This window comes from Pleurodeles waltl, chromosome 7 (assembly GCF_031143425.1).
Source record: "Pleurodeles waltl isolate 20211129_DDA chromosome 7, aPleWal1.hap1.20221129, whole genome shotgun sequence".
NCBI classification, from domain to species: domain Eukaryota; kingdom Metazoa; phylum Chordata; class Amphibia; order Caudata; family Salamandridae; genus Pleurodeles; species Pleurodeles waltl.
In genome coordinates, this window is record NC_090446.1 from 310473576 (window position 1) to 310496863 (window position 23288).

At 47.1% G+C, this 23288-nt stretch overlaps 1 protein-coding gene across 2 annotated transcripts in view; it reads left to right on the forward strand.

The window, feature by feature from the left end:
- Window positions 1–23288, forward strand: part of SGK2 (serum/glucocorticoid regulated kinase 2) — a 402530-nt gene that overhangs the window by 46889 nt on the left and 332353 nt on the right. The gene's annotated exons all lie outside the window — the stretch shown is intronic.

The window sequence follows — 23288 nt, forward strand, 5'->3', positions numbered from 1 at the left end:
CACATTCTCGTATGTTACATCAGTAGAAAACAACTTAAGGAGTACAGGCTATCTTTCCCCATGTCAAGGGGGTGATTTCCAGCTTTATAGCCATCATATGTTAGAGCTGGTTGCCCTTTTATAGGTAACAGTATACAAATACAAGCATGTTTCATCATGAATGAACCTTTTAGCTATCACACATATACTGTCTTCTGCAATCAAATACCTACACGTGTGCTTTGCTTGGGGTAGTCCTCATTATATGTAGCCTCCTTTCTATCTCTTTACATTGATTACATAATGAAGCTTTTGGTCTTACCAAAGTCTTCTTTCTTTACTCTTCCATCCAGCCCAACCTTTCTGGCCCTGACTATGCCCCCTCTCTGGTACTTATACCCAGAGTACGTCCTGTAACATTCCAACTGAGTGTGTGCCACAATGGCTGCTCATGGGAGGGAGAGACATAAAGAATGGTGTTGTGAGGCCTAAATTACTCAGCGGAACCATTATGCCCCACCTCTCACTCTTCGTTTTATTCCTTAGCAAATTATCAGGCACAAAAGTCAAGGCATATGCCAACCGAAAAAAAAGAACATCAACCCAAGCTCAACACCTGTACATTTATTTGACAGAAGATCTAAGTGATTTCTTAGAAAACAGCAAGATAGCCTTGCCCAAACCCCATCACAACTTGCAATCCATAATACTTAATAACAATAGTTGGAAAAGCTTATAAAGTGGTCCTACACATATCAACCATTTGAATCCCTGAAGTAGATGCCCACCGAAGCAACCACACCCAAGCATTCTGACTCACCAGTTGAGTTGTCCATCTCTGGCTTAAACCTATTTTTATAAGGCCTGTTAGAAATGGCTCGTTATGCAGTGTTATCCCCAAACATTTTGACTTTGTTCCCCATATTTTTTCTGATCTGTTTTTGCCGGTTTATTGTCTGTGTACTTTACCACTGCTCATCAGTACTAAAGTGTAAGTGCTCCCTATGTAAATTGTAATGGTGATTGGTTTATTCATGATTGCCATATTTGATTTACTGGTAAGTCCCTAGTAAAGTGCACGGAGGTGCCCAGGGCTCGTAAATCAAATGCTATTAGTGGGCCTGCAGCATTGGTTGTGCCTTCCACATGAGTAGCCCTGTGAACATGGCTCAGACCTGCCACTGCAGTGTCTGTGTGTGCAGTTTTAAAATGCCAATTCAACCTGACAAGTGTACCCACTTGCCAGGACCAATCCTTCCCTTTTACTACATGTAAGGCACCCCTAAGGTAGGCCCTAGGTAGCCCCATGTGCAGGGTGCAGTGTATTTAGAAGGTAGGACATGTACTGGTGTGTTTTACATGCCCTAACAGTGAAATACTGCCAAATTCGTTTTTCACTGTTGCAAAGCCTATCTCTCTCACAGGTTAACATGGGGGCTGCCTTTAAATACATTTTAAGTGCAATTTCCCATCGGGAGCAGATAGAGATGTGGTGTTTGGGGTCTCCAAACTCATAATTTAAAAATACATCTTTTCTAAAGTTGGTTTTTATATTGTCTGTTTGAAAATGCCACTTTTAGAAAGTGGGCATTTTCTTGCTTAAACCATTCTGTGCCTCTGCCTGCTTGTGTATTCCACTCCTGGGTCAGACTGACAGTTGGGCTGTTGTGAATTCCCTTTAGACAGTGACACAAATGGAGCTGGGGTATAGCCTGCTTATCCTGATGAGCCATCTGGGCTAGAGTGGAGGGAGGAGTGGTCACTTACACCTGAAAGGGCTGTGCCTGCCCTCACACAAAGCGGTCTCCAACCACCTGGTCTGCATCTGGAGCCAGGCCTGGGCAAGACAGGATCTTGTCAACAACAGAGACTTTCCTTTGAAGTTTGCCTACTTCAAAGATATGACTGGGTAACAGTAGTGGATCCAAAACTCCAAACTTTCAGAACACTTCTTGATCAAGGGGAACCTCTGCCAAGGAGAAGAGCTGGAGGAGGAGTACTGCCCCTTTGATATGTGTGCTTTGTTGGGTTGGCCTGCAGTTGCTGCTTCTGCCTTAAAGAGGACAAAGACTAAACTTTGCTGTGTAACCTGCTTGTGAAGTTTCTCCAAGGGTTTGGAGTAGAGCTTGCCTCCTGTTGGAAGTCTTAGGGATATCAAAGACTTCAGCTTCATCTACTTCAGCACTCGGAACTGTGTTTTGTGCTGCAACAGAAGAAAAACCACAGTGACACTGCGTGCACCATGACCTAATGACACCATACTGAGCCATGCCCCACGTCGCACCAAAACCCTTGTCTCACCAACGCCACCGTCTGACAGCGCCACCAGGCCGTTGCTTGCACCGTGACCTGTGGGCCCTGCACTCTGCATCGCCTTGCTCACACTGCAGCCTTAGCATCCCTGATGACGTCACTCTACGCTGACACCGGTGCCTGTACCTGCACCGTGGCCTGTGGACACCACTCATGAGGTATATGAAGCACCATCCCACACCACAGCCCTGGTCCACCGACACCAGTGCTATTGTCTCCAGTGTTGTCAACAGATGCCCCTGTCTGCACCACAACCCATGGGCGTTGCACAGAGCCCGCCCTGCGGCGAACTGCCACCTTGAGCCTACAGACAATAGCACTTCAGCAATGATGACGACACTGCCCGCACCATGACCTGGAGACACCGCACGTCGCACCGCCCCACTTCACACTGCAGCCTTGGACTCACAGACGCCGCAGGACACCATCACCGAGCCTCTGCCTGGACGGTGACCTGCGGGCACCGCATGTCTCATCATCCTGCTTCGCACCGCAGCCCCAACACCATCCACGCCAGCACTCCTGACTTCGTCATCTGCCCAGAGTTCCATCTGCAAAATGTGGGACTTCAAGGGCCCGACGACCCCATCACCGACCTCCGGAACCGACGCCTGCGACGCCGCACTCCAGATCTCATCACGAGGATCACGATGCCCTGCATTTCCAAGGTACTGTTTGCAGGTCTTCCCGACACTGTAGCTGGCCCGCGACACCGCGGCCAGCCTGAACTGTTGGATTTGTTGTTCACAATGCCGTGGTAGGCACAGACGGAGCTATCAACTTCAAGAAACTGTATTTTTGAGTTAAGTCTTGCAACATTCATATCTTTATTACTGTATGTTGGATTTTGCTCATTGTGGTCTTGTTTTTTACACAGAGAAATATTGGCTATTTGTCTAAAAGTGGTGTGGTGTCCTTTTGTAGTGTTTCAAATGTATTACTGTGTGTTACATGCAAATGCTTTACATATTGCTTCTGCGATAAGCCTGAATGCTCATGCCAAGCTACCAAGGGGGTGAGCAGGGGTTATCTGAGCTGGGTTTCTCTCTTATCCTGACTAGAGTGAGAGTCTCTACTTGACAGGGTGTAAACTGGCTGCCAACTAAGACCTCATTTCAAACATTGGTTGTCAGCGGTGAGGATAGGACTTGCATATGCACTTGACCTACAGGAATTGGTGTATACTACAACCAAATTGCAGACCACTACGTACCACGCACAGGTTTTTGGTCTTGGATTTGTTCTTTGATCCAATTTTGGGTCTTGAGTTCGGGTTGGACTTCCTACTACATCATGTCTCAGTAAAGAGCATCATCAGTTACATCCCTGGGTTTGGTTTTTGAGGTGGATAGGTTGGAAACCTACACTGTGAAGGAACTGAAGTCAGTTTGCAAGAGCCTCAAAGTCCAAGTTAGAGGCCTCACCAAGAAGGAGGAGCTACAAAAGGCGCTGAGGGCCTGGGTAGCAGCCATAAATGCCAGTAGGCATTCTGAGGATCCAATTGGGGAGACCGTGGAGCCAAATCCCAGGGAAGATATTCTGAGGGTGCAGGAGCTGCCGGAGGGGGAGGTATCCCTTGGGTCAGGCAGCAGTAGTGTTTTTAAGAGTCTGACCCCAGAAGAGCTGGAGGATAGGAGGAAAACTAGGAGACATCGGATAGAGATGGAGTGACTAAAAATGGAGGACCAAAGGGAGAAGCAAGGCAGGGAGGAAAGGAAGATATTCCTAGACCATGAGCTCAGAGTAAAGGAGCTGGATCAGAGGATAGACCCAGCAGTGATGGTGGCAGCAATACCTCTGTGCACTCAGATAGAATAGTACACAAGAATGTAGGAAGAGAGTACAAGAAGGGAGATGATATCCAGAGGTGGTTTCAGGGATATGAGGCATCTATCCTTATAATTGGGGTCCCTAAGAAGAATTGGGAAGCAGGATTGTGGAACCACTTCACAGAGGAGAGGAGGGACACTTTGTTAGCTTTGGGTAAGGGGTACAACCTCACCTATTCTGACATGAAGGAGGCCCTTCATGCCAGTTATTGTCTCACTCCTGGCAAGTACAGGGATCAGTTTAGAGGGAGAAAGAAAACTGATTCACAGACCTGGTTAGAGTGTGTGGATTCTTTTTGCAGGGAACTGGATGGGTGGGTGAAGGGCAGTAATATCACAGATTTTCAGGGGCTGTACAACATAATTGCATGGGGGCACTTGTCCAGTCTGTGTTTTGCAGAGCTGTGCCAGTACTTGACTGATAGTAAGCTGACTGACCCCAGGAAGCTTGCTATGGAGGTGGACAGCTGGTTAAGTACCAGGGTCCACAAGAAGGTGTATGTGGTAGATGCAGGGTTCCCAACAGAAGAAGGAGGGGGAGGTCAAGGGGGACCCAGACAGGTCCCAGGATAAGAGAAGAGAAAAAGGGTCCCATGTCCCTTATGACAGGAAGGAGAGCGGTTCCTTTGGGCGGTGGCCCAGCGCACCCCATTTTCAACCCCGGTGCTCTGAGTGTTCCCATTTAGGACACAAGCAAGGGGGCCCTGTCTGTCCTGAGAAACCGCCCACTGGTGGCCCCTCTACTGGCGTGGACAATGTGACCTTAGGCAGAGGTAACCCCCAGAGGCAGGTCATAGACCATGCCATGATATCCCTTAGTTGGGAGGTGGACTCAGAGGGTGAGTTGGTGATCCCTGAGGGTGGAAGTCATCACTTCCACCATGTGCCAGTGAATGGAGTCCCTGTCACTGCCCTGAGGGACAGTGGGGCTAGCCATACCATGATGGTGGAAAGGCTCGTCTCCCCAGAGCAGTACACTGACCAGGTGTGTAGAGTGACACTAGCCCATGGGCAGGACTTTTTCCACCCTATGGCCCTGTAATCCTTAGAGTGGGGTGGGGAGGTGACCCAGAGGAGGGTCGTAGTTATTCCCTAGATGCCCATAGACTGCCTTCTAGGGAATGAGTTGCCCCAGGTGTCAGGGGAACTGGGAAGGGCGGCCCCCAGAGGTGCACTCCAAGGCAGAAGGTACAGAACCCTAGCAAGAAAGACAAGAAGAGGGAGAACCCACCCTTGTCCCCTGCTCAGCCTGAGGGTACAGGCCCTAAGGTGAGTGCCCAGTCTCAGGATACCACCCTTGAACTGGTGGGAGGTGAAGTGGAAAAAGGGCGCAAGTCACCTGGGGTTACTGCCCCCCACTTTTTGAAACCACAGAGGCTAGAGACCCTAGTTTGGCCTCAGGTCAAGCTCTTGAGACTGACAGTTGTCAGTGGCCTCTGTTGGTTGTTATCCTTGTGGTCAGAGTTTTCTCTGGGAGAGGAACTGAAATCATACCCCAGGGGCAGAAGGGGCGACATCACACTGTTGCCCATGGTGGTACTGTCGGCCACAGGGATGCATCTGTGAGCAAGGTAAGGTTAGGTGCTGCAAAGATGGAGTCCTCAGATGAGGAGAAGGTTTCCCCCAGGGTTAGTTCAGTGGGCCCTGCGAGTGTTGACCGAGGGATCCACCTGGGTTCAGAGAGGCTCAGAACTGGCAAGAGGCCCTGCGGTAGTGGGCCATTTTCCATGTTCTATTGCCCTTAGTCCAGCAAGGTACTGATTGGCCTACATTGGCTTTAGGCTGGGAGGGGGTTCTGTTGGAAATGGCCCTTTTCCAGGGATATCTCCAAACATTTTGCCTTCTTCATCTTTTTTTACTGGTTTGTTGTCTGCGCACTTTACCACTGCTGATCAGTGCTAAAGTGCAAGTGCTCCCTATGTAAATTGTATTGGTGATTGGTTTATCCATGATTGGCATATTTGATTTACTGGTAAGTCCCTAGTAAAGTGTACCATAGGTGCCCAGGGCCTGTAAATCAAATGCTACTAGTGGGCCTGCAGCACTTGGTGTGCCACCCACACGAGTAGCCCTATTAACATGTCTCAGACCTGCCACTGCAGAGCCTGTGTGTGTAGTTTTAAAATGCCAATTCGACCTGGCAAGTGTACCCACTTGCCAGGCCCAAACCTTCCCTTTTAATACCTTTTAATACATGTAAGGCACCCCTAAGGTAGGCCCTAGGTAGCCCCATGGGCAGGGTGTAGTGTATTTGGAAGGTAGGACATGTACTGGTGTGTTTTACATGTCATAACAGTAAAATACAGCCAAATTAGGTTTTCACTGTTGCAAGGCCTATCGCTCTCATAGGTTAACATAGGGGCTGCCTTTAAATAACTTTTAAGTGCAGTTTCCCATTGGGCACAGATGGAGCTATGGAGTTGGGGTCTCTGAACTCATAATTTAAAAATACATATTTTTGTAATGTTGGTTTTTAAAATGTCTGTTTGAAAATGTGTAGAAAGCTGGCTTTGTGTGTTGTGGGTACCTAAGATACTTACACCTTATACCAGGTCCAGGTATCCCCTCTTAGTGAAGTGTAAGCAGCGTCTAGAAGCCAGACTCTCTAGAGGAAGCTGTGGATGAGCAGCCAAGACTTATCTAGGAGACATGAAAAAGCTCATGTAATACCACTGTACAGCACTTACACACATGAAAGAAAACACTCAGTTGTACAAAATTAAAAGCACTTTATGTTTGAAACACAATACCACAAAATATTAGAAGGGCAGCCATCCAATGGGAGGTAAGTAATACACTATTTATATACACTAGTAAACAGTAATAGGCATAGAAAAGGTTAGAAAACAGTGCAAATACCAATAAGCAATGGTGACCCTAGGAGGAGCCCAAACCATAAACTAAAAAAATGGAATGCGAACACAGGACCTCCATCTAGGTAAGTGGAATGTGTAGAGGGGTGCTGGGAGTACTAGAAAACCACAGAGGTAAGTAACATAGTACCCTCAAGCGACCAGGAAAGCAGGAGTAAATCACTGGAATTCCCCCCAAACCACCCAAAAGGAAGGAAAAGAAGAAAAGAAGAAAAGAAGACACACAGACATGACTGCAAGAAACCAGTGGTGGATTCCTAAAGAAGAAGACCTGTGGAGAGAGGGGACTAAGTCCAAAAGTGTCAGTTGAGTCCAGGAGGAGTAGGAGCTACTACCCACCCAGCTGTACTTGCAGGAGTGGGTCGATGGTGAGGAAGAACCGGTCAGCACTGCTCCCCTGCAGCCAGAGAAGAGTTCCTGATGGATGTAGAAGATGTCCCACGCTGGAGTGGAGATTGCAGATGGGTGTCGGTGCAGGAATTTCACCAACAAGCCTTGGCAAAGGCAAATTCACGGTTAGTAGAAAAACGGAGCTACCAGCAAGGCTCCGAGAACTCAGGAGCAAAGGCAGCACCCACAGGAGTCCCACAGGATGGGGACACAGAAGTCGCAGAAGGAGGCCACGCAGCACTACAGAAAGGGCTTACCTCCACCAAAGTCGGACAGCTAACAGAGAGGACCAAGAGGGCTACACTGGACTACCACCCATGATGCAGGATCCACGCAGCTTTGGATGGCACGAGATCCATGCAGAAGGTGGTCATTGCAGCAGGTACCTGCGCATGCAGGGGAAGGACTCCTTCACTCCAAGGGAGATTCCTTCTTTCTTCTAGTGCAGATGTGAGACACGTAACCCTCAGTGGATGCACAGCCGGTGGAAATGTTGCCATCGCTGGCAGGAGCCCTGGAAACGACATTGCAGAAGAGTTCTTCTTCTTGGAGGCAGCTTGTCAGGTCCTGGAGGTTCCAATCACAGTTCTGGAGGCCAGGAGGTCCCAAGCCAGTCATACCTATTTTCAAACGGAGAGGGTGTTACCTCCCTCTCCCAAAGGAAATCCTTTTTTCCACCTTCCTGGGCTTGACCAGTTCAAGCAGCAGGCGGGCAGAAACCGGTCCGAGGTGTGGCAGCAGCTTGGGCTGCCATGAAAATCCTGTAAGACTGGATATAGCAATAATGGGGGTCCCCTAAGGAGCCCCCTGAGTGCATGGAATAATACTTCTAATACTTGCAACAGTACTGGGGCATGATTCCGACATGTTTGATACCAAACATGCCCAGGTTCGGAGTTACCATTATGTAGCTGGACATAGTAAGTGACCTATGTCAAGTACACGCGTAAAATGGCACCCCCACACTCACAAAGTCCAGGAAAATGGATGTGGAGTTTGTGGGGCCCCCCTCTGCTAGTACAGGGGTGCCCTCACACAGAGGTACCTGCACCCTGCCCTCTTGGCTGAGAGGGTCTACCGTAGGGGCGACTTATAGTGACCTGGTGCAGTGACCTGTAGTGAAAACGGGTGCATGCACCCGTTTCATGCAGACTGCAATGGCAAGCCTGCAGAACCCTTTGCATGGGTTCATTTTGGGTGGCAGAATAACTGCTGCAGCCCATAGGGATCCCCTGGCACCCCAATGCCTTGGGGACCTTGGTACCATATACTAGGGACTTACATAGGGAGGACCAGTATACCAATTGTGAGGAGAGAAAGGTACACTTACCAATATTTACAGGGTAGAGCATAACCACTGGGGTCCTGGTTAGCAGGATCCCCGTGGACACAGTCAAACACACTGACAACAGGCAGAAAATGAGGGTAACCATGCCAAAAAAGAGGGCACTTTTCTATCAAACTCTCCAGCTTCATCTGCCTACAGCACTGGGAACAGTGTGTTTTGTGCTGCAACAGAAGAAAAACCACCGCCACACCGCTGCCTGCACCGTGACCTGATGACGCCACACAGAGCTGTGCCCCACATTGCACAGCAACCCTGGTCTCATCGATGCTGCCATCTGATGCCGCCACTGAGCTGCTGCTTGCACCGTGACCTATGGGCCCCGCATTCTGCATTGCCTTGCACACACCGCAGCCTTGGCATCCCCAAGGATGACGCTCCATGCTGACACCAGCGCCGCTGCCTGCACCGTGACCTGTAGGCACTGCACGTCGCATCGTCCCACTTTGCACCGCAGCCCCGATGCCATATACGCCAGCACGCCTCACTTCGTCATCAGCCTGAACACAAGGCCCAAATGCGCAATCAGAGCCTCGCAAACCCTCTTCTGCCATCTGCTCATGGTAAGAAAAGCCTGCATAACATGCAACTCCTTCATTCCAAGAGCAACATCCTTCTCCATATCCAAGTGAAATGGGACAAAGCCTTTGGAAAAACTTTTCCAGCTTCAGGATCACTGTATCAGGAGCAACTCATAAGAATGGGTCTGATCTAACCAGCGACTACAAAGTACCCAAGTGTTGTGAGGACCTCACCGACACAGGAAGCGCCACCTTATTGAACAGGATAGCCAACTGGACCTGAGGGTGAGGCTCAAAGTGAGGTCCTGGTTCCTCCTAGGAAGGAACGACCACCTTCTGAGAAAGACTGCACTGCAATAAACACTTCAGCAGTCTTACGACTGAAGGTTCCATGACATATGAACTACTGCATAGCTGACATAATGCCTCAGTCACTGTGTCTAATTCAGAATTGCTACGACCACCCCGTTATGAACACCTTTCAGAAAAAAAGTCTCCAATCTCTAGGGGAAAGCAGAACAGAAATTGCACACCTTTAACCAAACACCATGCCCGAAAGGGAGCCGGAGAAGTGAATGGCCAAGGCTGCCTCAATAGACAGAAGGTTGTGGTTCCTTCCTAGGAGGAACCAGCAACTTTCATGCAGCAACACACATCACCAAAATGGGGGAAAATATTCAGCTCAAGCACCCACAACAGTTCCATTGCCAAACTCAGCACATAGGATAACCACACCAAGTGGATGCAGTCTGAAGTGATCAGATTGACCTTTATGGTCTCCCTCTAAATATTTTGCAAAGCTGGTAAGTTCAATTGAAAGGGGGTAAAGACACACATCAATTTCCTGGGCCATGGCATTACTGAGGCATCAATCCCGCCAAGCTTGTGGGTCCTTGGAAGACCCACAGAATCGAAACACCAGCCTATTGCCCAAAGAAGCAAAATGGTCAACTGTTGAGCAAATGCTGCTTTTGAGATGCCAAAGTCCTGGAAGAATGGCTACACTGGACTGAACTGACCCACCCATCTGTTCTCAACAGCCGTAGGTGCATCATCATCATAAGAGTCACAGTCAGTTCTGCCCAGTAGATCTGCGTTACCAGTATAGCCAAGTGCCGGACCACTGGAAAAACCATTGCGAGTGACATGCCTTTGCCACTGTATTGTCCACCAGAACTAGCACAGGTTAAGCCCTCAAACATGGTTCCTGCCAATGGCCTGCAGTTCTCCCAACTTTAACCTGCGTTTTCGGCAACACCCTTCTCTAGCCTCGTTTTCCAACCTAGTGTTGCCCCCACACCAAAGCAATAGCATTCATGGTCAAGGCACAGCACTCCAGTGGATCCAACTCCACACACTCCACACTTCCTCCAGGTTCAGGGGTCACAACCACTTCTGCAGACTCATGCCAAGGCCAAGTGACACAGGAGCCTCTCCTTGTAATATTCGAACATTTGGCACCAAGAACTTAGCAAGCGATTCACCAGAGGCTTCAGATGATATTGAATCCAAGGTACCAAAGAACACTGTGGAAGACATGCGAGGCTGAACTCGCAACTGCTACCAGACTAGGGCCTCTACCCTCACCAACGGTCGTTTCTGACCACATGATGTAGTGCTTGCAAGCTACCCCGAGGTCAGAAACACCTTTGACACATCTGGGGACATATCAGGGCCTTTGCTATTTCTTAATTGATAGTATCGCAATTTGGCGGCTTTCCAACACAGGACTTGTGCAAAAGTCTAGAAAACTTGTAACAAGAACCCCTAATTCAATGGCCAGAATGACTGGGCCTGGATTAACTAACTTGCCCCTGTAAATGATTTGTCTCCTTTGCCTTTAATGAGATTCACGTCTGAAATGGCTGACCCCACCCTCATTAGAAACTCCAGAAAGTAAAAAACAAGGGTTGCTCTGCAGAACTGTCAATTTTACGGAGTCGATGTGTATGTGAGTAGTTCATCCATTTTAGGTTTTTCTTTGCATGCTAGTACTTGTAGTCGTGGATTTAGACTGGAAAAACATAGGACGACAAGTACCAAAATGTTCGATAAAAAAAAAAATACCTTTAAGATTTAATAATGCATGGAATCTAGAAACACAAGAGCTGGTTTTTAACTGATTCTATGTGCTTTCAGTAAAAACGTATCACCCTTCGATCTGTACTTCAAGATATGGCAAAGGTCTCCTATAGCATAAGCCGATGCATCAAAAAAATCAAGGGCCGTATGAACTAAAGCATTTTTCCATAGACACAGAATGGGTAAAACCCTTTGATACATCTGGCCCTTCGCATACGTTTTCCCTACTCGCCCTCAGACTTATCATCACATTGTTCTTTGCATGAATAGTAGTATTTTTTCTTACATTAGGTTGAATTTTAAATTCCATTTGCTTCTATATTGTATGTTTGTATATGGTTTTGTAAACCTACACGCAACAACATTCAGAGTTGTGTCGCGTTTCTCTATTCTTCAAGTGAATACACGCACAGTCATTTTTCTTTCCTTTCTGGTACTTTTACTTCTCTTTACTCCTTTATAAATTCTGAATTACAAATAGCAGAATGCAATATGTAAAAAAAGTTAACTAGAAGGTTGAGTTTAAGAGGGAAACGTAAGAGCTTTTCTGTGTCAAAGCCCAAGAATAATCATATGAAATTTGTGTTTTCATACTCTGCTGGGGTTCTCCATCGAATATAACACATTTCTGGGAAGAGGTTCATGCCAGGTGTGACTACCTCAATCAGTTCCAGCTTTTTGTTAAAAACTCTCTGGCAGGAATTTCAGTCCCACAATTAAAATGGTAAAAGCAAAATTAGAACTTCTAGAAATAAAATGCTGTTAGCTTAAAATGTACGGACACCTTTTCGAACTACAAATCATTGATTTCAGGTGTGTTAGTCTAATCAGTTCTGAATTAAAACAGGACTACGAAACCCAAAATGCATTGGACTGTCCCTAATGACCTGGAAGGAGATGGTCACGCTGGTTACAATCAACAGAGTCATGTGAGAACACTGGTAACATGTTGGCTTCCCAATTACCTGTACGTTTTGTTTAGTTTTTTAGCCCTTTTCACCAGAAGAATTCCTCCTGTTTTGAGTAAGAGTGATTTCTATGGGGTAAGTTGGTATGACCCCACACCCGATCAACTCCGAATCATACAGTGTCGTTTCCACCAGGGTCAACTTTAGTGCAGTGCAACGTGTGCAGCCGCACCTGTCAGTGACTTTGGTGTGGGGCACTGTGTTTAAAAATAACATGGGTTTAAAAGTATGAGAACTCCCTTAGGCAGCCATCTGTTTTCAGGCAACAATAAAAATGTCAAGATAACTCTGATGAATAATGTTCCTGCTAGTGAGATTGGAATTTTCTTGGTGACAGTTGTGATTCATCATAGTAATGCAGCGGGTTAAAGTGCTCGCTGTAAGAACATGTACCATGCAGATCACAGAACTGAGTGTAAGGGAGCTATGAGTTGCGCAATAAAAACGGAAATATAAGTCTGAGATGGGCTTTGGAGAGATGAGGGGCACTGCTCGCGGGTGGTAGTGCGAGAATTCATGGTGAAGTAGATATTGGGGGTAGTGGGTGCCAAAAAAGACTGTCGCACTGGGCTATAGCGCTAAAGCCAGCCCTGGTTTCCACCCCTCTCATTATCCGTCACATAGACCTCAATAAACTCCTGAAGCCAATTCTACAGGAGCGTTAACTCATCCTCACATTTAAGAAATTAAAATTGCAAACTGATTAGCAGCGAGTAGGATATAAAAGATTAATACTGTAGCGATTAGACTCCATGACACGATGGAAAACAATGATTTTTAATCTTCTATATGATTAGAACGTATTTTTGTCCACTGTTGTTTTGAAGTTATATTTTTCAGATGACAGTCTCTCACTAAGGACTCTAATCTTGGATGTTTGTTTAACAAACTATTGTATTCTGGGAGTTTTTGTTCTAGTCCACCTTATTTGATACAACTGAACTAACGCAGTTGAAAGCAAAGACTTGTAAAATGAAAGTGTGACCGGGTATCCCCGTTCAATCCGGCAAGAAGTGCTGCAGGTGACGCATCGGAATCCTCCGATACGTCACTTCCGCATTCCCGTGTTGCCGGGGAAACGCGGCCGGAGAGAGGCAGGCGTCCGGACGTTGCCGGGGAAACCCAGGAGGGTTTCCGGCCCAGGACGCTGAAGAGCCGAAGTGCACCGAGGAAAAAGAGAGAAAAGGTCGAAGAGAGAAGACGGGAGAGAGGAGCAGAACAAACAGAGAAGAAACCCGAGGAAGAGGAGATCTACGGAGACGGTCAGCTGGGGAATCCCGACAGAAGAGATCCCGCGTATAACGAGGTGCCGGAACCGGTCAACACTGTCGAAGGAGACCAACGTACAGACCACCCTAGCGCCAGCCACGACCCTGGAGGGTCGTGGCTTAACAAGGTACGGTCCTTTTGGACTCACAGAGGGAGCATTACTTTAAAGGGGACTGGGGAGGGGAACTAGAGAAGGGTGAAGGGTAGAGCGGGAGGGAATTGAAAGACACAGGGACAACCACGTGTGAGACACTTTGCAAGGCACTACAACCCCCAGGCAGTGGTCACTTCGTTCCCACAACTCCTCACTGGCACAACCCCACCCTTTGTCTTACCTCTTCCCCAGTCTGTTGTAGTACAGTGAGGAAAAGACGTATTTTTTTCCACCCCACTTACCGTAGCGTTTCTGTCCTTCTGTTTTCGGTATCCCGACACTGGAACCACCCGAGAGACCACCAGAGCGACAACCTGCAAGAGAAGAAAAAGAAACAGAGGAATCCATCAGTCAGAGACGAAGAACAATACCTTAAGTCTAAAAACCAATACTCCCTAAAAACAAACATTCAAACATTTAATTTGAATAAACCACTTACCTGAGCAACACCAACGCATCTCCGTTGCCTTTATACTGTTCGTCCTGTCACAGTGGTGTAAGAAGTGGGATCAGAAATACCCACCCAGACAACCGAACAGTATAAACAATGAGTGAAAGCCCGTCTTTGGAGGATATGATCAAACAACTGGCAGAAGGCCAGCGACATTTGCAGTTGGTATGGGAGGCACACCAACGAGAAGCAAAAGAGGACAGGGAAGCATTACAGTCGGCTTTGAAAAGTCAGGCGACAATCCTCGCAAACAATCAGCTGGTACACGAGACCGCCATGAAGAAATTAACCGAGACCATTGCCGTCAGTAAGGTCCACCCCAATGTCCCAAGTTCCGTGTTGCAGAAATATCAAGAAGGGGAAGACCCAGAGTCTTTTTTTCACTAACTTTGAGAGAGTGGCTTCTTCAGCCCAGTGGCCTGAGGATAGATGGGGTCAGTATGTCGCACCCTTACTTACCGGGGTATTACAAGCAGCCTATCAAGCAGCAAACCCGGGGGGAACCACACCATACAAAAAGATAAAGACCAGCATCTTAGAACGGGTGGGACATGACACAGAATACTACCGGGTCAAATTCCAAAAAATCAAATGGGGATCAAATGAGGACCCCCGTACCTTTTATTATCGTGTAAAGGATGTGGCTTTGAAATGGTTGGGTCCTATCGGGAATAGCCGCGAGGAGGTGATACAAACGATTGTTCTCGAACAATACTTAGATGCCCTACCTACTTCTACAAAAAACTGGATCCGCCAACATCCAAAAGTGAATACCGACATGGCGATCGATTTAGCATGTGCATATCATCGCTCTGTGGATGTAAGGGGTATACCACCCAGACCCATCATAAAACCGGGTGTGTCCAGCCCCAAAAGCGCTCCGAGAAGTCTTCCCGAAGAGCCAGTTCCCCGTAGACTAACAGAAAGTCCGCCTGTACCGGGACCCCAATGTTATAACTGTGGGGAATGGGGACACATAGCTCGCATGTGTCCGAGGAAACATGACAGTAGTGAGCAGATGGAGATCGGAGTAACTCGGCGACGGGTACTTTGTACCGGAAGAGGTAATATGAAGTTTAAACAAACATTGAGCATCAATGGACGGTCGGTATGTGCTCTAGTTGACTCAGGTTGCAGCCAATCCGTAGTTAGGAAAGACCTAATAAACCCAGCAGACAGGGAAACAGGGCAGTGGGTGAATATTTGCTGTATTCACAGAGACAAAGAGCAATACCCATTACAAATACTGACAATAGAGTGGGGAAACTACTGGGATTTCCTGCCTATGGGAATAATGGCACAATTGATTGAGGAATGTATCATCGGGACCGATTATGAACATTTCCAAGAACTCCTGGATCAGGTTAGAAACCCCAAGGCGACACAGGACTGGTGGAAGGAAGCTCCTTTTTCTGACAGTACTATTGAATGCCCTGTAACACGTAGGAAACTGTCACGTCGAGAGAAACAGGAAGAAAGAGGGCATTTCCGGGATCAGAAGGGGGCAGAACAAGCCCAAGGACTTGTAGCAGAAACCCACGAAGCACCTGTCAGTTTCCATCAACAACAGAGGGAGGATCCCTCTCTCTCTCAGGCTTGGAGATCTGCAAAATCAGAAGAGACCGAGGAGGTGGGTCCTTACTTCCTAATTAAGAGAAACCTCTTATACAGGATAACCACTACTCGTACGGGGGAACGTAAACAACAACTATTGGTACCAGAACAGTATAGGGATCATGTCCTTACCCTGGCTCATAATCAACCAGGAAGGGGTCATTATGGGAGGGAAAAAAACGAAGAGTATCTCCTCAGGCGGTTTTATTGGCCGGGTGTGTTTGCTCACATAAGAAAATATTGTTCTCAGTGTCCCAGGTGCCAGCTTACTGAACCAGGTAAACCTAAAAAAGCACCGCTAATGCCCCTACCAATCATAGACATCCCCTTTAGCCGGATAGGGATGGATCTGATTGGGCCCATAGTACCCTCGACTAAAGGTCACACATATATCCTAGTTATGGTTGATTATGCCACCCGATACCCCGAGGCTATTCGTCTGACAAGTATGACTACCAAGACAGTAGCCCAAGCAATGATAACCGTCTTCTCTCGAATTGGGTTTCCCCATGAAATACTCACCGACCAGGGGACCTCCTTTATGCCTACTCTCATGAAACAGGTGTGTAAGACATTAGGTATTTCCCAAATCAGAACCTCGGTTTACCATCCACAGACAGATGGATTGGTAGAACGTTACAACCGAACAATAAAAACCCTACTGAGAAAAGTAGTGCAGGACTCAGGGAGAGACTGGGATCAGAAATTACCACTAGTATTATCCGCTATCCGAACCCATGAACAGGCCTCAACAGGTCATAGCCCCTTTGAGTTAGTGTTCGGCCGGAAGCCCCGTTCCCTTCTAGACATGGCCGTTGAAACATGGGAGGAGGAGGCGGAAGAAGGAGGAAGGCCATTATTAGAATATGCCCACAACTTACGGTCTCACCTACAAAGATTATGGGAAGAGGTAAGAGCGCATATGGAACAGGCCCAAAGAACCCAAAAACAGTATTATGACAGAGGGAGTAAGCTGAGGGTTTTACAACTAGAAGACCAGGTACTAATAATGCGTCCCACATCAGAGCAAAAACTCCTAGCAAGATGGCAGGGTCCATATCGGGTAATTCGAGCAGTTTCTCCTGTTACTTATCTGATTGAAATCTCGGCCACTCCTAAAAAAAACCAGATTTATCATATAAACCTCTTAAAAAAATGGGAAGAACCCAACACCTCTGACGTTTCCGTAGGAATGAGTCGATTCCTATGTCCCAGTAAAAACTTGAATATTGAGTTCTGTCCCACAGGATACAACGATGGGAAAGGGTCACCCTCGGTAAATGAAGCCTTGACGAATCTAGAGAAGGGACAGGTGTATAGCTTACTGAAGCACTTCCGACATTTCTTTTCAGAAACGCCGGGTAAAACCACCTTGATTTACCATAAAATACGGACGACACCAGGTAAAATCGTTAGGTTACGTCCGTTATCGTATTCCCGAGGCACGGAAACAGATTATGGAGGACGAGATACAGAAAATGCTAGATTTAGGGGTGGTGGAACCTTCGACTAGTCCTTGGTGCTCCCCAGTCGTGCTGGTACCAAAACCGGACGGTACTATCAGATTCTGTATCGACTTCCGAAAGCTTAACGAAAGTTCCAAGTTTGACACGTATCCAATCCCTAGAGTAGACGACGTCCTAGAAAAACTTGGAAAAGCAAAATATATGTCCACGATAGACTTAACTAAAGGGTATTGGCATGTCCCGTTAGCCCCGGAGGACAAAGAAAAAATGGCTTTTGCGACCCAGTCCGGTCTTTATCATTTCATTGTGCTACCATTTGGACTACATGGAGCACCAGCTACGTTCCAAAGGTTAATGGATAGGCTATTGAAACCCTTTCATACTTTTGCAGCAGCCTACCTAGACGACGTCGTCATATTTAGTGAAACCTGGGGAGATCATCTAAACCATTTACAGCAGATATTCCACACTCTCGCAAGAGCAGGTCTAACTGCCAACCCCAAAAAGTGCGTTATAGGAAAACCAGACATTTCATACCAAGGATACCAAATCTGTCAGGGAACTCTGCAACCCCAAACTAAGAAAGTAGAAGCCATTCTACATGCACCTAACCCTAAAACTAAAAAAGATTTACGCTTGTTTCTGGGATTAGTAGGCTACTATCGAAGGTTCATACCTGAGTATTCCACCCTTGCAGCTCCTCTGACAGATCTACTGTCTAAATCACACCCTAACCGGTTAGCACCTTTTTCGGATCGCCAGACAGCTAGTTTTGAACAACTAAAATCCTATCTGACCAAAGAACCCATATTACAGTGTCCGGACTTTTCGAAACCCTTCCATCTGTACACGGATGCCTCCGACGTAGGACTGGGGGGGGTTCTGGCTCAACCCGACGGGGAGGGGCGTGATCACCCTGTAGTATATATCAGTAGGAAACTGTTCCCCCGGGAACGTCATTTTCCCATCATCGAAAGGGAGTGTTTGGCTATCAAATGGGCTGTGGACACTTTACAGTATTACCTGTTGGGTCGACCTTTTATTCTTTTTACGGATCATGCTCCCCTCACTTGGTTGGCCGCGCATAAAGATACGAATTCCCGGATTCTGAGATGGTTCCTTGAACTGCAGCCATTTTCATTTCAGGTCCGCCACATACCAGGATCCCAGCAAGCCCCAGCTGATTATTTGTCTCGGTTCCCTGACTCTACCACGGTCCTCGAATAGGACCGTTCATGGGGAGAGGTGTGTGACCGGGTATCCCCGTTCAATCTGGCAAGAAGTGCTGCAGGTGACGCATCGGAATCCTCCGATACGTCACTTCCGCGTTCCCGCGTTGCCGGGGAAACGCGGCCGGACAGAGGCAGGCGTCCGGACGTTGCCGGGGAAACCCAGGAGGGTTTCCGGCCCGGGACGCTGAAGAGCCGAAGTGCACCGAGGAAAAGGAGAGAAAAGGTCGAAGAGAGAAGAGGGGAGAGAGGAGCAGAACAAACAGAGAAGACACCCGAGGAATAGGAGATCTACGGAGACGGCCAGCTGGGGAATCCCGACAGAAGAGATCCCGCGTATAACGAGGTGCCGGAACCGGTCAACACTATCGAAGGAGACCAACGTACCGACCACCCTAGCGCCAGCCACGACCCTGGAGGGTCGTGGCTTAACAAGGTACGGTCCTTTTGGACTCACAGAGGGAGCATTACTTTAAAGGGGACTGGGGAGGGGAACTAGAGAAGGGTGAAGGGTAGAGCGGGAGGGAATTGAAAGACAAAGGGACAACCACGTGTGAGACACTTTGCAAGGCACTACAACCCCCAGGCAGTGGTCACTTCGTTCCCACAACTCCTCACTGGCACAACCCCACCCTTTGTCTTACCTCTTCCCCAGTCTGTTGTAGTACAGTGAGGAAAAGACGTATTTTTTTCCACCCCACTTACCGTAGCGTTTCTGTCCTTCTGTTTTCGGTATCCCGACATTGGAACCACCCGAGAGACCACCAGAGCGACAACCTGCAAGAGAAGAAAAAGAAACAGAGGAATCCATCAGTCAGAGACGAAGAACAATACCTTAAGTCTAAAAACCAATACTCCCTAAAAACAAACATTCAAACATTTAATTTGAATAAACCACTTACCTGAGCAACACCAACGCATCTCCGTTGCCTTTATACTGTTTGTCCTGTCACAGAAAGCAAATGTTGGGCTGTATTACAGTAAATGTGGGTTGCTTCTATTTGCAATGGGGCGGATCTTAAATTAGGGTGCTGATTGCAAACAGAAACAGAGTGCCCCAATACTAACAATCAGTGCTTAATGTGTAAAAAAATAAGTTCCAGGCCCTCGTCAGGAGGCCACTGCAGCTTGCACCGCTCATTTTCCCTGCCAGCGCTGCCAATGGCAGTACCAACCCAATTGCTAACCATTACACTCTTACAGGTGTGACAATTCAGCCTTTCCAGGCTTTCAAAGATATAAAAATCAATTATCTATAGTCATTTTCATGTATATTGAATTAATAAACTTTTGTTGTTGTGCTCATCTCTAAATAAGATAGACAGCGCCACCATGTGGCAGACTTGTACAAGCCCCAGTGTAGACAATTAAGTGCTGATGCTGAGCATCAGAATCCACTGGCTCAAATAAAGCACTGCTAATAATGCACATCCCACTGGGAAGCACATTAGTGAAAGATGTACCCACTGATGTAAGCAAAGCCAGTCTGCCTTATACAATGCAGGTGGCATCAGGCCTACACTTTCAATGGATGCCTCAAAAGGCAGCTGCAGTGAGTTATAGCACCCACTTGCATGGAGACTTGTAGAATGGTCCCTGGGCCCCCTTTACCCCTCCAGAGGGGCACCTTAGGGATGCACACTAATGTCTTTGTGGTGCAGAGTCAGTGTGCCCGTCGATGGCTGCTTTACCTCTCTGTCCATGACCATAATATGGAGCGAGCACAGAGGCAAAGTTTTCCCCTTATTTACATGGGACCAAGCCACAATGAAAATGAGGGAACACCACTTTAAGATAGCTGCGGCATTGAATGTGTGCTATGTTATTTTATTGTGAGAGCATTTTTGCACCAAAACTACAGAGAGACAACGGTAAGAAAGGTCTTATGTGAATATGGCGGTATGTATAAATGTGGTTTTAGATTACGTTATGTAACAGAACTCTAACTTTTCTAAGATTCATTGTTGAGTGGCTATCTAATTAAGTCTTTCTTTGCATTCTGACAGTGAATTGCTTTTCAAATCTAATTTTAAATATGCCATAAAAGTACCAGAATGCAAAAAACAATCATGAACTGAATGAGAAACTCTCGATCATTAAAAAATCGACTTCTCTGATTTTGAGGTATGATTTCACAGAGGATGCTTGCTAGGGAAAACAATTTAAAAGAAAATAATGCGACAATAGGCTCCGTGCAAGACATTTAATACTAAGAATAAACGGTGTTTGTATGGCGCTTGTAGATTTTAATACTTCGTGGCACTCTAATTTCTTTGTGATGTGATTACCAAACTAATGGTAGCCATTTTATCGACTACGTATCTAAAGCTAGGCAAGTTATGGTAAGATTCAAATCTATGACCTTCCAATTATCCTCGCATCTTTCCAGAATAGGCGTTAGGTTACTCGTTCTGAGTCCCATTAAATTACTAGTCAGTAAAACCTCGTCTGAGGTATAATGTGCAAGTTTCTGTAACTGCATTAACATTCTGCACATTTTCCTTCCTTGATTCTGGCTTTCGCCATAAAAATTGTGCCATGTTTTTCCTAGAGAAATGTGCACAAAAATGTTTTAATCTAAGAAAAATTACTGTACAACTCGTACTACCGGATAAGGTGTAACTATAATTTGCGCCTGATCCCGGTATCCCCGGTGGATGTGAGTCATATTACCAGCAGCTAAAGGGTATTGGATTTAGGTTTAAAGTGATTTAGCAATCTTTCAAGTTCTACATTGCAGAAGTGTCTACGTATTATCAAGAACAACACTGAGCAAAGAAATGGGGGGTGGTAGGGGCAGAAGCAACGACAGACTGCTGGGGCAATGGAAGCAACTCATGGAGGGCGCGGGGTGGGTGGCAGAAACCACAAGGGAGTGTACGGGAGACATGGAAGCAACATGGGAGAGGGCAAGGTGACCATTCAACGTGGGAAGCCAATGGGCAAGCACATCAAAGAGGGGGAATTGAAAAGCAGACTGGGACAGGCGGCAGCATGAGAGGGGAGGAAAGTACTCGAGGAAGACAGCTCGAAAACACATGGACTCTGTAACTGCTGACACAAAAAGACAATCATTTGCAATGCAATGCATCTTGCATTTGCTCGAGTGAGAACTATTAGCTTTGTAAACTCCTACTGGACTTTTCTTGCCACATAAATTGAAAATGAAAAGTAAAACAGTTTCTTGTAAGCGAGCTGACTGCCCCCATGAGCATGAGCGTGAAGGAGACACACAAAATGAAAAAGAAGTTTGCTCGTGGTCAAATCTATCGGCAAAAGTGCAATTAGCCATGTAAAGAGTCGATGTCCAAGGCGGTAACCAAACCACCCAAAGGAGGGACAAATGTAAAGCATTTACCAATGGTAACAAAGGATTTTTGAAGGGCATGTCCATGAACAAGAGATAGTGATGGGCTTGAGGTGGGCGTGGTTAAAAGCCCAGATACATACCAACACATCGGAAAAGCAGTGCTTGTGTGCTGTTATAATCGACCTAAGAAAAGTAGTTCTCCAGCATCCAGCAGAGACACCACCTAAACATGAAAAGAGACAACTGTCCATTGGAGGGATGCACACAAATTTGACAAGTTGGCATATGAATAAGAAGTAGGCAAATGAGGGAGTTCGGAAAGCCAAATAGTGGTAAACAAGGGTGGGCTCCCAGCCCCTCTATTTTCAAGGGAAGCCACAGTATGCCTTGCAGCTGACAGTGCTGTAAGCTCGACCTAAAAAGTGAGCAGGGCTACTGGAATAGTGGGCCAAGGTTTGACCAAATTATGAGGCATGGTTGACTAAATTAAGCAGCAAAAAATTCAAATTGTGTGGTGTAAAGCAGTGGCAGCTGCCACTCAAAGAGGGGAGCGGGGCAGGTGGAGGGGAGAGGGTGGGAGGGTTTCGGGGTGAAAAAAAAAAAAAGCTTACCTGTTGGGGGGGACACGTTCGTCTTCTCTCTGTCCTCGTCCTCTTCCTGTTCCCAGGCTCCCAGCCAATCACGATACAGCCAGCCACAGCAGGGTCGTGATTGGTCTGAGCAGCCTGCTTCGCCGCTCAGACTAGGGGTGGGAGCCTGGGGATGTTCTCCACTCGGCTGTGCAATACAGCCAAGTAGAGAACATGCAAAGTGCGCATATCTGTTTGGCCGGCTCAACACATCCGGCCAAACAGGCATGCGCCCTTTATAGTGCACATACCCCTCCTCGGGCCCCCTCCCTCCAGCCCAGCCCCGCCCGCCCCTTCTCCCAGGAAAAATAAAATGATAATAACATAGCAATATTATCATTTCATTCTTCCTTTCCCCACAATACAATTAGCGGAGGAGCCGCAGCTGGTGTAAAGGTGCACATTTTGTGGAAGCAGGTGTCTACTATTTTGCCCTTTTTAGACATGGTAACACTCTCGAGGCAAATATTTCACCTCATTAGTATTGGTTCAACACCTTCATACAGCAGTAAGCAAATGAAAGGTGACCTGCCACTGCAGAGCAAAGGGTTTGGCACTCTAAATTGACAGTACATCTACGGTAGTACATGTGGCAGTGTTTTCAGTAACTGTTGATCTATTTGACCTAGAAACCCTGACTTGAGTTTAATTTTCATTGCTCTTCTAAATCTATTGATGAAACCTTTTTTTAATAATGAGCCATCTCTTTTGAAACATGGGGTATTCATGCAACTCCCCCTGTACCAGTGGTGGCTGCCACTCAAAGTGGGTAGTGGGGCGAGGAAGAAGGCTGGATGGGGGTGGGGCAATCGGGGTGAAAAGTAAAAAAAAGAAAAAAAAGCTTACCTGTGGGGGAGTCACGTTCG